The sequence below is a fragment of the Oncorhynchus masou genome, unplaced genomic scaffold (genome assembly GCF_036934945.1).
Source record: "Oncorhynchus masou masou isolate Uvic2021 unplaced genomic scaffold, UVic_Omas_1.1 unplaced_scaffold_1693, whole genome shotgun sequence".
NCBI lineage: Eukaryota > Metazoa > Chordata > Actinopteri > Salmoniformes > Salmonidae > Oncorhynchus > Oncorhynchus masou.
The window spans coordinates 77992-91038 of record NW_027007080.1 but is presented as its reverse complement, the minus strand read 5'-3'; positions in this window follow the sequence as shown (position 1 = coordinate 91038).

Genomic DNA, 13047 nt, shown 5'->3' with positions numbered 1-13047 from the left:
CACCTGTCCTGTCAGGATCACATGGTCGTGAAGTGCCGTGCCATTGGCTGAACTCTGACCTGGAACTAAAATGCTTTAGAATGTCTCTGGACAAATCTAAAATGGAACTCTATTCCCAGTTTAGTGCACTAACGTTGGCCTTAGCCCCAATGTGGACTCTGATCTAAAGTAAGTGCTCTATAAAAGGAACAGGGTGCCATTTTGGACAACGTCTCCTGTTTTCTTGTAAATATCCTGCTGCTTAACTATTCACTGATACGCCTTTAGGAAAGGTCACGCTTCTTCTGATGGGAACATAAAGCTTCTGTCTGTTTTGTCGTTGCGTGTTTGTGTTTCTATCTGCGAGGCGGAGAAGGTTAAAGAGTGGCGATGTGTGTCTACAACGTTGTCTCAGTCCCAGGGCTTTGTGGATGTGTGTCTCAGTCCCAGGGCTTTGTGGATGTGTGTCTACGTCCCAGGGCTTTGTGGATGTGTCTCAGTCCCAGGGCTTTGTGGATGTGTCTCAGTCCCAGGGCTTTGTGGATGTGTGTCTCAGTCCCAGGGCTTTGTGGATGTGCGTCTCAGTCCCAGGGCTTTGTGGATGTGTGTCTCAGTCCCAGGGCTTTGTGGATGTGTGTCTCAGTCCCAGGGCTTTGTGGATGTGTGTCTCAGTCCCAGGGCTTTGTGGATGTGTGTCTCAGTCCCAGGGCTTTTGGATGTGTGTCTCCATCCCAGGGCTTTGTGTCTCCATCCCAGGGCTTTGTGGATGTGCGTCTCAGTCCCAGGGCTTTGTGGATGTGTGTCTCAGTCCCAGGGCTTTGTGGATGTGTGTCTCAGTCCCAGGGCTTTGTGGATGTGTGTCTCAGTCCCAGGGCTTTGTGGATGTGTGTCTTCAGTCTGTCAGCACACCACTGGCACATAAAGGATGTTCCTCTTCCAGAATGGCACCGTATTGACCAGGGAGTTGGTTTCCATCAGGCTCACATTCTGGAGATCCTTCAACTCTTCAGTTTAACATGACGAACTTTCAACAGGGAACTGAAATTATCATCTATATAAAACAATGACTTGGAAATTCACACACACGCGAAAGAGGAGGATTTTCCTCAGCACTGGAACAAGATGGCTGAATATAGAAACACAGGGCTTGCTGATACTCCACTTTAGTAGCCGTAGATACTAAACCCTGTTTCTGTCTGGTCTCGTCCCCAGGCTGCCGTTGCTGTTACGTAGAGCCTGGTAACTGTGGGACTGTCTGGAACTAAGGGGGTGTGGATTTACTGAGTGATATGCTAATCAATTCAAATTCTGGAGCGAATCACACGACTGAGGAGGGAGCGATCCTGGGATAGTTGTATTTATGGAAGCCCATTCCTGCCACCCAAAATACAATGTCGACACTGCCTCAACATGTTGAGCTTCTAACTAAAACCATTTAGACAGAACATACATACACTACATGGACACCTGGTCGTCAAACATCTCATTTCAAAATCATGAGCATTAGTATGGAGTTGGGTCTCGTCCCCCTTTGCTGCTGAAACAGCCTCCACTCTTCTGGGAAGGCTTTCCACTAGATGTTGGAACATTACATAACAGCCTCCACTCTTCTGGGAAGGCTTTCCACTAGATGTTGGAACATTGCTGCTATAACAGCCTCCACTCTTCTGGGAAGGCTTTCCACTAGATGTTGGAACATTGCTGCTATAACAGCCTCCACTCTTCTGGGAAGGCTTTCCACTAGATGTTGGAACATTGCTGCTATAACAGCCTCCACTCTTCTGGGAAGGCTTTCCGCTAGATGTTGGAACATTGCTGTGGGGACTTGCTTCCATTCAGCCACAAGAGCATTAGTGAGGTCAGGCACCGATGTTGAGCTATTAGGTCTGGCTCGCAGTCGTTGTTCCAATTCATCCCAAAGGTGTTTGATGGGGTTGAGGTCAGGGTTCTGTGCAGGCCAGTCAAGTTCTTCCACACCGATCTCGACACACCACTTTTGTATGGACCTCACTTAGTGCACTGGGGGCATTGTCATGGTGAAACAGGAAAGGGCCTTCCCCAAACTGCTTCCATAGTTAGTTTGGAACTCGGTAGTGAGTGTTGCCATGGTGAAACAGGAAAGGGCCTCCATAGTTAATTTGGAACTCGGTAGTGAGTGTTGCCAGTGTTCAGCACTCGGCGGTCCCGTTCTGTGGCCTACCACAGCCGTTGTTGCTCCTAGACGTTTTCCATTTCACACTGACAGTTCACCGGGGCAGCACGAGCAGGGCAGAAATTTGACCAACTGACTTGTCGAAATAGCCAAATCCACTAATTTGAAGGGGTGTCCACATACTTCTGTGTATATACATACTCTGTGGTGAATGCTATCTATCCACATTGCAGAGTCCATTGCTGAACTGGCATTTGCCCCAACACTTTATATTGTTTAATAAAATAATTGACACAAAAGCATTGGTGTTAAGACTGATTTGTTAACTCCTGCTTCAGTCTGATGAACCACAGCTGGTCTAGAGTAGCCTACTGATAAACCACAGCTGGTCTAGAGTAGCCTACTGATGAACCACAGCTGGTCTAGAGTAGTCTACTGATAAACCACAGCTGGTCTAGAGTAGTCTACTGATAAACCACAGCTGGTCTAGAGTATCCTACTGATAAACCACAGCTGGTCTAGAGTAGCCTACTGATGAACCACAGCTGGTCTAGAGTAGCCTACTGATAAACCACAGCTGGTCTAGAGTATCCTACTGATGAACCACAGCTGGTCTAGAGTAGTCTACTGATAACAACCACAGCTGGTCTAGAGTATCCTACTGATAAACCACAGCTGGTCTAGAGTAGTCTACTAATAAACCACAGCTGGTCTAGAGTATCCTACTGATAAACCACAGCTGGTCTAGAGTATCCTACTGATAAACCACAGCTGGTCTAGAGTAGCCTACTGGCAACAACCACAGCTGGTCTAGAGTATCCTACTGATAAACCACAGCTGGTCTAGAGTAGCCTACTGATAAACCACAGCTGGTCTAGAGTATCCTACTGATAAACCACAGCTGGTCTAGAGTAGCCTACTGATGAACCACAGCTGGTCTAGAGTATCCTACTGATAAACCACAGCTGGTCTAGAGTATCCTACTGATAAACCACAGCTGGTCTAGAGTAGCCTACTGGTAACAACCACAGCTGGTCTAGAGTATCCTACTGATAAACCACAGCTGGTCTAGAGTAGTCTACTGATAAACCACAGCTGGTCTAGAGTAGCCTACTGATAAACCACAGCTGGTCTAGAGTATCCTACTGATAAACCACAGCTGGTCTAGAGTATCCTACTGATAAACCACAGCTGGTCTAGAGTAGCCAACTGATAAACCACAGCTGGTCTAGAGAAGCCAACTGATAAACCACAGCTGGTCAAGAGTATCTAACTGGTAACAACCACAGCTGGTCTAGAGTATCCTACTGATAAACCACAGCTGGTCTAGAGTATCCTACTGATAAACCACAGCTGGTCAAGAGTATCCTACTGATGAACCACAGCTGGTCTAGAGTATCCTACTGATAAACCACAGCTGGTCTAGAGTAGCCTACTGTTAACAACCACAGCTGGTCTAGAGTATCCTACTGATAAACCACAGCTGGTCTAGAGTATCCTACTGATAAACCACAGCTGGTCTAGAGTATCCTACTGATAAACCACAAATGGTCTAGAGTAGCCTACTGATAAACCCTGCTGATCTAGAGTAGCCTACTGATAAACCACAGCTGGTCTAGAGTATCCTACTGATAAACCACAGCTGGTCTAGAGTATCCTACTGATAAACCACAGCTGATCTAGAGTATCCTACTGATAAACCACAGCTGATCTAGAGTAGCCTACTGATCAACCACAGCTGGTCTAGAGTAGCCTACTGATAAACCACAGCTGGTCTAGAGTATCCTACTGATAACCCACAGCTGGTCTAGAGTATCTAACTGGTATCAACCACAGCTGGTCTAGAGTAGCCTACTGATAAACCACAGCTGGTCTAGAGTATCCTACTGATAAACCACAGCTGGTCTAGAGTATCCTACTGATAAACCACAGCTGATCTAGAGTATCCTACTGATGAACCACAGCTGGTCTAGAGTATCCTACTGGTAACAACCACAGCTGGTCTAGAGTATCCTACTGATAAACCACAGCTGGTCTAGAGTAGCCTACTGATAAACCACAGCTGGTCTAGAGTATCCTACTGATAAACCACAGCTGGTCTAGAGTATCTAACTGGTAACAACCACAGCTGGTCTAGAGTAGCCTACTGATAAACCACAGCTGGTCTAGAGTATCCTACTGATAAACCACAGCTGGTCTAGAGTAGCCTACTGATAAACCACAGCTGGTCTAGAGTAGCCTACTGGTAAACCACAGCTGGTCTAGAGTATCCTACTGATAAACCACAGCTGGTCTAGAGTAGTCTACTGATAAACCACAGCTGGTCTAGAGTATCCTACTGATAAACCACAGCTGGTCTAGAGTATCCTACTGATGAACCACAGCTGGTCTAGAGTAGCCTACTGATGAACCACAGCTGGTCTAGAGTATCCTACTGATAAACCACAGCTGGTCTAGAGTATCCTACTGATAAACCACAGCTGGTCTAGAGTATCCTACTGATGAACCACAGCTGGTCTAGAGTATCCTACTGATAAACCACAGCTGGTCTAGAGTATCCTACTGATAAACCACAGCTGGTCTAGAGTAGCCTACTGGTAACAACCACAGCTGGTCTAGAGTATCCTACTGATAAACCACAGCTGGCCTAGAGTAGTCTACTGATGAACCACAGCTGGTCTAGAGTATCCTACTGATGAACCACAGCTGGTCTAGAGAAGCCTACTGGTAACAACCACAGCTGATCTAGAGTATCCTACGGATGAACCACAGCTGGTCTAGAGTATCCTACTGATAAACCACAGCTGGTCTAGAGTATCCTACTGATGAACCACAGCTGGTCTAGAGTATCCTACTGATAAACCACAGCTGGTCTAGAGTAGCCTACTGATGAACCACAGCTGGTCTAGAGTAGCCAACTGATAAACCACAGCTGGTCTAGAGTAGCCTACTGATAACAACCACAGCTGGTCTAGAGTAGCCTACTGATAACAACCACAGCTGGTCTAGAGTATCCTACTGATAAACCACAGCTGGTCTAGAGTAGCCTACTGATAACAACCACAGCTGGTCTAGAGTAGCCTACTGATAACAACCACAGCTGGTCTAGAGTATCCTACTGATAAACCACAGCTGGTCTAGAGTAGCCTACTGATAAACCACAGCTGGTCTAGAGTAGCCAACTGATAAACCACAGCTGGTCTAGAGTATCCTACTGATAAACCACAGCTGGTCTAGAGTAGCCTACTGATAAACCACAGCTGGTCTAGAGTAGCCAACTGATAAACCACAGCTGGTCTAGAGTAGCCTACTGATAACAACCACAGCTGGTCTAGAGTAGCCTACTGATAACAACCACAGCTGGTCTAGAGTATCCTACTGATAAACCACAGCTGGTCTAGAGTAGTCTACTGATAACAACCACAGCTGGTCTAGAGTATCCTACTGATAAACCACAGCTGGTCTAGAGTATCCTACTGATAAACCACAGCTGGTCTAGAGTATCCTACTGATAAACCACAGCTGGTCTAGAGTATCCTACTGATAAACCACAGCTGGTCTAGAGTATCCTACTGATAAACCACAGCTGGTCTAGAGAAGCCAACTGATAAACCACAGCTGGTCTAGAGAAGCCTACTGATAAACCACAGCTGGTCTAGAGTATCTAACTGGTAACAACCACAGCTGGTCTAGAGTATCCTACTGATAAACCACAGCTGGTCTAGAGTATCCTACTGATAAACCACAGCTGGTCTAGAGTATCCTACTGATGAACCACAGCTGGTCTAGAGTATCCTACTGATGAACCACAGCTGGTCTAGAGAAGCCTACTGGTAACAACCACAGCTGATCTAGAGTATCCTACGGATGAACCACAGCTGGTCTAGAGTATCCTACTGATAAACCACAGCTGGTCTAGAGTATCCTACTGATAAACCACAGCTGGTCTAGAGTAGCCTACTGATAAACCACAGCTGGTCTAGAGTATCCTACTGATAAACCACAGCTGGTCTAGAGAAGCCAACTGATAAACCACAGCTGGTCTAGAGTATCCTACTGATAAACCACAGCTGGTCTAGAGTAGCCTACTGATAAACCCCAGCTGGTCTAGAGTAGCCTACTGATAAACCACAGCTGATCTAGAGTAGCCTACTGATCAACCACAGCTGGTCTAGAGTAGCCTACTGATAAACCACAGCTGATCTAGAGTATCCTACTGATAAACCACAGCTGATCTAGAGTAGCCTACTGATAAACCACAGCTGATCTAGAGTATCCTACTGATAAACCACAGCTGGTCTAGAGTAGCCTACTGATAACAACCACAGCTGGTCTAGAGTATCCTACTGATAAACCACAGCTGGTCTAGAGTATCCTACTGATAAACCACAGCTGGTCTAGAGTATCCTACTGATAAACCACAGCTGGTCTAGAGTAGCATACTGATAAACCACAGCTGGTCTAGAGTATCCTACTGATGAACCACAGCTGGTCTAGAGTATCCTACTGATAAACCACAGCTGGTCTAGAGTATCCTACTGATAAACCACAGCTGGTCTAGAGTATCCTACTGATAAACCACAGCTGGTCTAGAGTAGTCTACTGATAACAACCACAGCTGGTCTAGAGTAGTCTACTGATAAACCACAGCTGGTCTAGAGTAGTCTACTGATGAACCACAGCTGGTCTAGAGTATCCTACTGATAACAACCACAGCTGGTCTAGAGTAGTCTACTGATAAACCACAGCTGGTCTAGAGTAGTCTACTGATAAACCACAGCTGGTCTAGAGTAGTCTACTGATAACAACCACAGCTGGTCTAGAGTATCCTACTGATAAACCACAGCTGGTCTAGAGTAGCCTACTGATGAACCACAGCTGGTCTAGAGTAGTCTACTGATAAACCACAGCTGGTCTAGAGTATCCTACTGATAAACCACAGCTGGTCTAGAGTAGCCTACTGATAAACCACAGCTGGTCTAGAGTATCCTACTGATAAACCACAGCTGGTCTAGAGTATCCTACTGATAAACCACAGCTGGTCTAGAGTATCCTACTGATAAACCACAGCTGGTCTAGAGTATCCTACTGATAAACCACAGCTGGTCTAGAGTATCCTACTGATAAACCACAGCTGGTCTAGAGTATCCTACTGATGAACCACAGCTGGTCTAGAGTAGCCTACTGATGAACCACAGCTGGTCTAGAGTATCCTACTGATAAACCACAGCTGGTCTAGAGTAGTCTACTGATAACAACCACAGCTGGTCTAGAGTATCCTACTGATAAACCACAGCTGGTCTAGAGTATCCTACTGATAAACCACAGCTGGTCTAGAGTATCCTACTGATGAACCACAGCTGGTCTAGAGTATCCTACTGATAAACCACAGCTGGTCTAGAGTATCCTACTGATAAACCACAGCTGGTCTAGAGTATCCTACTGATAAACCACAGCTGGTCTAGAGTAGCCTACTGATGAACCACAGCTGGTCTAGAGTAGCCAACTGATAAACCACAGCTGGTCTAGAGTAGTCTACTGATAACAACCACAGCTGGTCTAGAGTATCCTACTGATGAACCACAGCTGGTCTAGAGTAGCCTACTGATAAACCACAGCTGGTCTAGAGTATCCTACTGATAAACCACAGCTGGTCTAGAGTAGCCAACTGATAAACCACAGCTGGTCTAGAGTAGCCAACTGATAAACCACAGCTGGTCTAGAGTATCCAACTGATAAACCACAGCTGGTCTAGAGTATCCTACTGATGAAGTTAAGTTAGTTAAGATTCCCCACTTCTCTGTGGTTTAAGTTAGTTAAGATTCCCCACTTCTCTGTGGTTAAAGTTAGTTAAGATTCCCCACTTCTCTGTGGTTTAAGTTAGTTAAGATTCCCCACTTCTCTGTGGTTTAAGTTAGTTAAGATTCTCCACTTCTCTGTGGTTAAGATGACGGAGAGAGTTGAGAACCCCCCCCCCTAGTGTTATAACTGCTGGTCCAAAGCTGTGAGAGAGAACCCCCCTAGTGTTATAACTGCTGGTCCAAAGCTGTAGAGAGAACCCCCCCCCTAGTATTATAACTGCTGGTCCAAAGCTGTAGAGAGAACCCCCCTGTCTCAGTATTATAACTGCTGGTCCAAAGCTGTAGAGAGCTCCCCCCCCCGTCTCAGTATTATAACTGCTGGTCCAAAGCTGTAGAGAGAACCCCCCTGTCTCAGTATTATAACTGCTGGTCCAAAGCTGTAGAGAGAACCCCCCTGTCTCAGTATTATAACTGCTGGTCCAAAGCTGTAGAGAGAACCCCCCCCCTGTCTTAGTGTTATAACTGCTGGTCCAAAGCTGTAGAGAACCCCCCCTGTCTCAGTATTATAACTGCTGGTCCAAAGCTGTAGAGAGAACCCCCCTGTCTCAGTATTATAACTGCTGGTCCAAAGCTGTAGAGAGACCCCCCCCTGTCTCAGTATTATAACTGCTGGTCCAAAGCTGTAGAGAGAACCCCCTGTCTCAGTGTTACAACTGCTGGTCCAAAGCTGTAGAGAGAACCCCCCCCTGTCTCAGTGTTACAACTGCTGGTCCAAAGCTGTAGAGAGAACCCCCCCCCTGTCTCAGTGTTATAACTGCTGGTCCAAAGCTGTAGAGAGAACCCCCCCCCGTCTCAGTATTATAACTGCTGGTCCAAAGCTGGCTGTAGAGAGAACCCCCCTGTCTCAGTATTATAACTGCTGGTCCAAAGCTGGCTGTAGAGAGAACCCCCCCCCCGTCTCAGTGTTATAACTGCTGGTCCAAAGCTGTAGAGAGAACCCCCCCCGTCTCAGTATTATAACTGCTGGTCCAAAGCTGTAGAGAGAACCCCCCCCCCCCCGTCTCAGTATTATAACTGCTGGTCCAAAGCTGTAGAGAGAACCCCCTGTCTCAGTATTATAACTGCTGGTCCAAAGCTGTAGAGAGAACCCCCCCGTCTCAGTGTTATAACTGCTGGTCCAAAGCTGTAGAGAGAACCCCCCCCCTGTCTCAGTATTATAACTGCTGGTCCAAAGCTGTAGAGAGACCCCCCCCGTCTCAGTGTTATAACTGCTGGTCCAAAGCTGTAGAGAGAACCCCGTCTCAGTGTTATAACTGCTGGTCCAAAGCTGTAGAGAGAACCCCCCCTGTCTCAGTATTATAACTGCTGGTCCAAAGCTGTAGAGAGAACCCCCCCCGTCTCAGTGTTATAACTGCTGGTCCAAAGCTGTAGAGAGAACCCCCGTCTCAGTGTTATAACTGCTGGTCCAAAGCTGTAGAGAGAACCCCCCTGTCTCAGTATTATAACTACTGGTCCAAAGCTGTAGAGAGAACCCCCCTGTCTCAGTATTATAACTGCTGGTCCAAAGCTGTAGAGAACCCCCCTCCCCCGTCTCAGTGTTATAACTGCTGGTCCAAAGCTGTAGAGAGTCCCCCCCCGTCTCAGTGTTATAACTGCTGGTCCAAAGCTGTAGAGAGAACCCCCCTGTCTCAGTATTATAACTGCTGGTCCAAAGCTGTAGAGAGAACCCCCTGTCTCAGTATTATAACTGCTGGTCCGAAGCTGTAGAGAGAACCCCCTGTCTCAGTATTATAACTGCTGGTCCAAAGCTGTAGAGAGAACCCCCCTGTCTCAGTATTATAACTGCTGGTCCAAAGCTGTAGAGAGAACCCCCCCGTCTCAGTATTATAACTGCTGGTCCAAAGCTGTAGAGAGAAACCCCCCTGTCTCAGTGTTATAACTGCTGGTCCAAAGCTGTAGAGAGAACCCCCTGTCTCTCAGTATTATAACTGCTGGTCCAAAGCTGGCTGTAGAGAGAACCCCCCTAGTATTATAACTGCTGGTCCAAAGCTGTAGAGAGAACCCCCCTCCCCCCTGTCTCAGTATTATAACTGCTGGTCCAAAGCTGTAGAGAGAACCCCCCCCTCCCCCTGTCTCAGTGTTATAACTGCTGGTCCAAAGCTGTAGAGAGAACCCCCCCGTCTCAGTATTATAACTGCTGGTCCAAAGCTGTAGAGAGAACCCCCCTGTCTCAGTATTATAACTGCTGGTCCAAAGCTGTAGAGAGAACCCCCCTCCCCCTGTCTCAGTATTATAACTGCTGGTCCAAAGCTGTAGAGAGAACCCCCCCCCGTCTCAGTATTATAACTGCTGGTCCAAAGCTGTAGAGAGAACCCCCCTGTCTCAGTATTATAACTGCTGGCCCAAAGCTGTAGAGAGAACCCCCCCCTCCCCTGTCTCAGTATTATAACTGCTGGTCCAAAGCTGTAGAGAGAACCCCCCCCCCTGTCTTAGTGTTATAACTGCTGGTCCAAAGCTGTAGAGAGAACCCCCCTCCCCCTGTCTCAGTATTATAACTGCTGGTCCAAAGCTGTAGAGAGAACCCCCCTGTCTTAGTGTTATAACTGCTGGTCCAAAGCAGTAGAGATAACCCCCCTGTCTCAGTATTATAACTGCTGGTCCAAAGCTGTGAGAGAACCCCCCTGTCTCAGTATTATAACTGCTGGTCCAAAGCTGTAGAGAGAACCCCCCCCCCTGTCTCAGTATTATAACTGCTGGTCCAAAGCTGTAGAGAGAACCTCCCCCCTAGTATTATAACTGCTGGTCCAAAGCTGTAGAGAGAACCCCCCCCTAGTATTATAACTGCTGGTCCAAAGCTGTAGAGAGAACCCCCCCCGTCTCAGTATTATAACTGCTGGTCCAAAGCTGTAGAGAGAACCCCCCTGTCTCAGTATTATAACTGCTGGTCCAAAGCTGTAGAGAGAACCCCCCTGTCTCAGTGTTATAACTGCTGGTCCAAAGCTGTAGAGAGAACCCCCCCCGTCTCAGTATTATAACTGCTGGTCCAAAGCTGTAGAGAGAACCCCCCTGTCTCAGTATTATAACTGCTGGTCCAAAGCTGTAGAGAGAACCCCCCCCTGTCTCAGTATTATAACTGCTGGTCCAAAGCTGTAGAGAACCCCCCCCTGTCTCAGTGTTATAACTGCTGGTCCAAAGCTGTAGAGAGAACCCCCCCCCCTGTCTCAGTATTATAACTGCTGGTCCAAAGCTGTAGAGAGAACCCCCCGTCTCAGTATTATAACTGCTGGTCCAAAGCAGTAGAGAGAACCCCCTGTCTCAGTATTATAACTGCTGGTCCAAAGCTGTAGAGAACCCCCCCCTGTCTCAGTATTATAACTGCTGGTCCAAAGCTGTAGAGAGAACCCCCCCTGTCTCAGTATTATAACTGCTGGTCCAAAGCTGTAGAGAGAACCCCCCCCCCCCTGTCTCAGTATTATAACTGCTGGTCCAAAGCTGTGAGAGAACCCCCCCCTGTCTCAGTATTATAACTGCTGGTTCAAAGCTGTAGAGAACCCCCCTGTCTCAGTATTATGACTGCTGGTCCAAAGCTGTAGAGAGAACCCCCCTGTCTCAGTGTTACAACTGCTGGTCCAAAGCTGTAGAGAGAACCCCCCTGTCTCAGTGTTACAACTGCTGGTCCAAAGCTGAGAGAACCCCCCCCTGTCTCAGTGTTATAACTGCTGGTCCAAAGCTGTACAACTAGAACCCCCCGTCTCAGTATTATAACTGCTGGTCCAAAGCTGTAGAGAGAACCCCCCTGTCTCAGTATTATAACTGCTGGTCCAAAGCTGTAGAGAGAACCCCCCCCGTCTCAGTATTATAACTGCTGGTCCAAAGCTGTAGAGAGAACCCCCCCGTCTCAGTATTATAACTGCTGGTCCAAAGCTGTAGAGAGACCCCCCACCCTGTCTCGGTATTATAACTGCTGGTCCAAAGCTGTAGAGAGAACCCCCCCCCCTGTCTCAGTGTTATAACTGCTGGTCCAAAGCTGTGAGAGAACCCCCCCCTGTCTCAGTATTATAACTGCTGGTCCAAAGCTGTAGAGAGAACCCCCTGTCTCAGTGTTATAACTGCTGGTCCAAAGCTGTGAGAGAACCCCCCTGTCTCAGTATTATAACTGCTGGTCCAAAGCTGGCTGTAGAGAGAACCCCCCCCCCTAGTATTATAACTGCTGGTCCAAAGCTGTAGAGAGAACCCCCCCCTCCCCCTGTCTCAGTATTATAACTGCTGGTCCAAAGCTGTAGAGAGAACCCCCCCCTGTTTCAGTGTTATAACTGCTGGTCCAAAGCTGTAGAGAGAACCCCCCTGTCTCAGTATTATAACTGCTGGTCCAAAGCTAGAGAGAACCCCCTCCCCCCCTGTGGGAGTATTATAACTGCTGGTCCAAAGCTGTAGAGAGAACCCCCCCTGTCTCGGTATTATAACTGCTGGTCCAAAGCTGTAGAGAGAACCCCCCTCCCCCCTCACCCGGTATTATAACTGCTGGTCCAAAGCTGTAGAGAGAACCCCCTCCCCCTGTCTGGAGGGGTATTATAACTGCTGGTCCAAAGCTGTAGAGAGAACCCCCCTCCCCCTGTCTCGGTATTATAACTGCTGGTCCAAAGCTGTAGAGAGAACCCCCCCTGTCTCAGTATTATAACTGCTGGTCCAAAGCTGTAGAGAGAACCCCCCCCCCCCCTGTCTCAGTGTTATAACTGCTGGTCCAAAGCAGTAGAGAGAACCCCCCTGTCTCAGTATTATAACTGCTGGTCCAAAGCTGTAGAGAGAACCCCCCCCCCCTGTCTCAGTATTATAACTGCTGGTCCAAAGCTGTAGAGAGAACCCCCCCACCCCTGTCTCAGTATTATAACTGCTGGTCCAAAGCTGTAGAGAGAACCCCCCTCCCCCTGTCTCAGTATTATAACTGCTGGTCCAAAGCTGTAGAGAGAACCCCCCTCCCCCTGTCCCTGTCTCAGTATTATAACTGCTGGTCCAAAGCTGTAGAGAGAACCTCCCCCCCCCCACCCCTGTCTCAGTATTATAACTGCTGGTCCAAAGCTGTAGAGAGAACCTCCCCCCTGTCTCAGTATTATAACT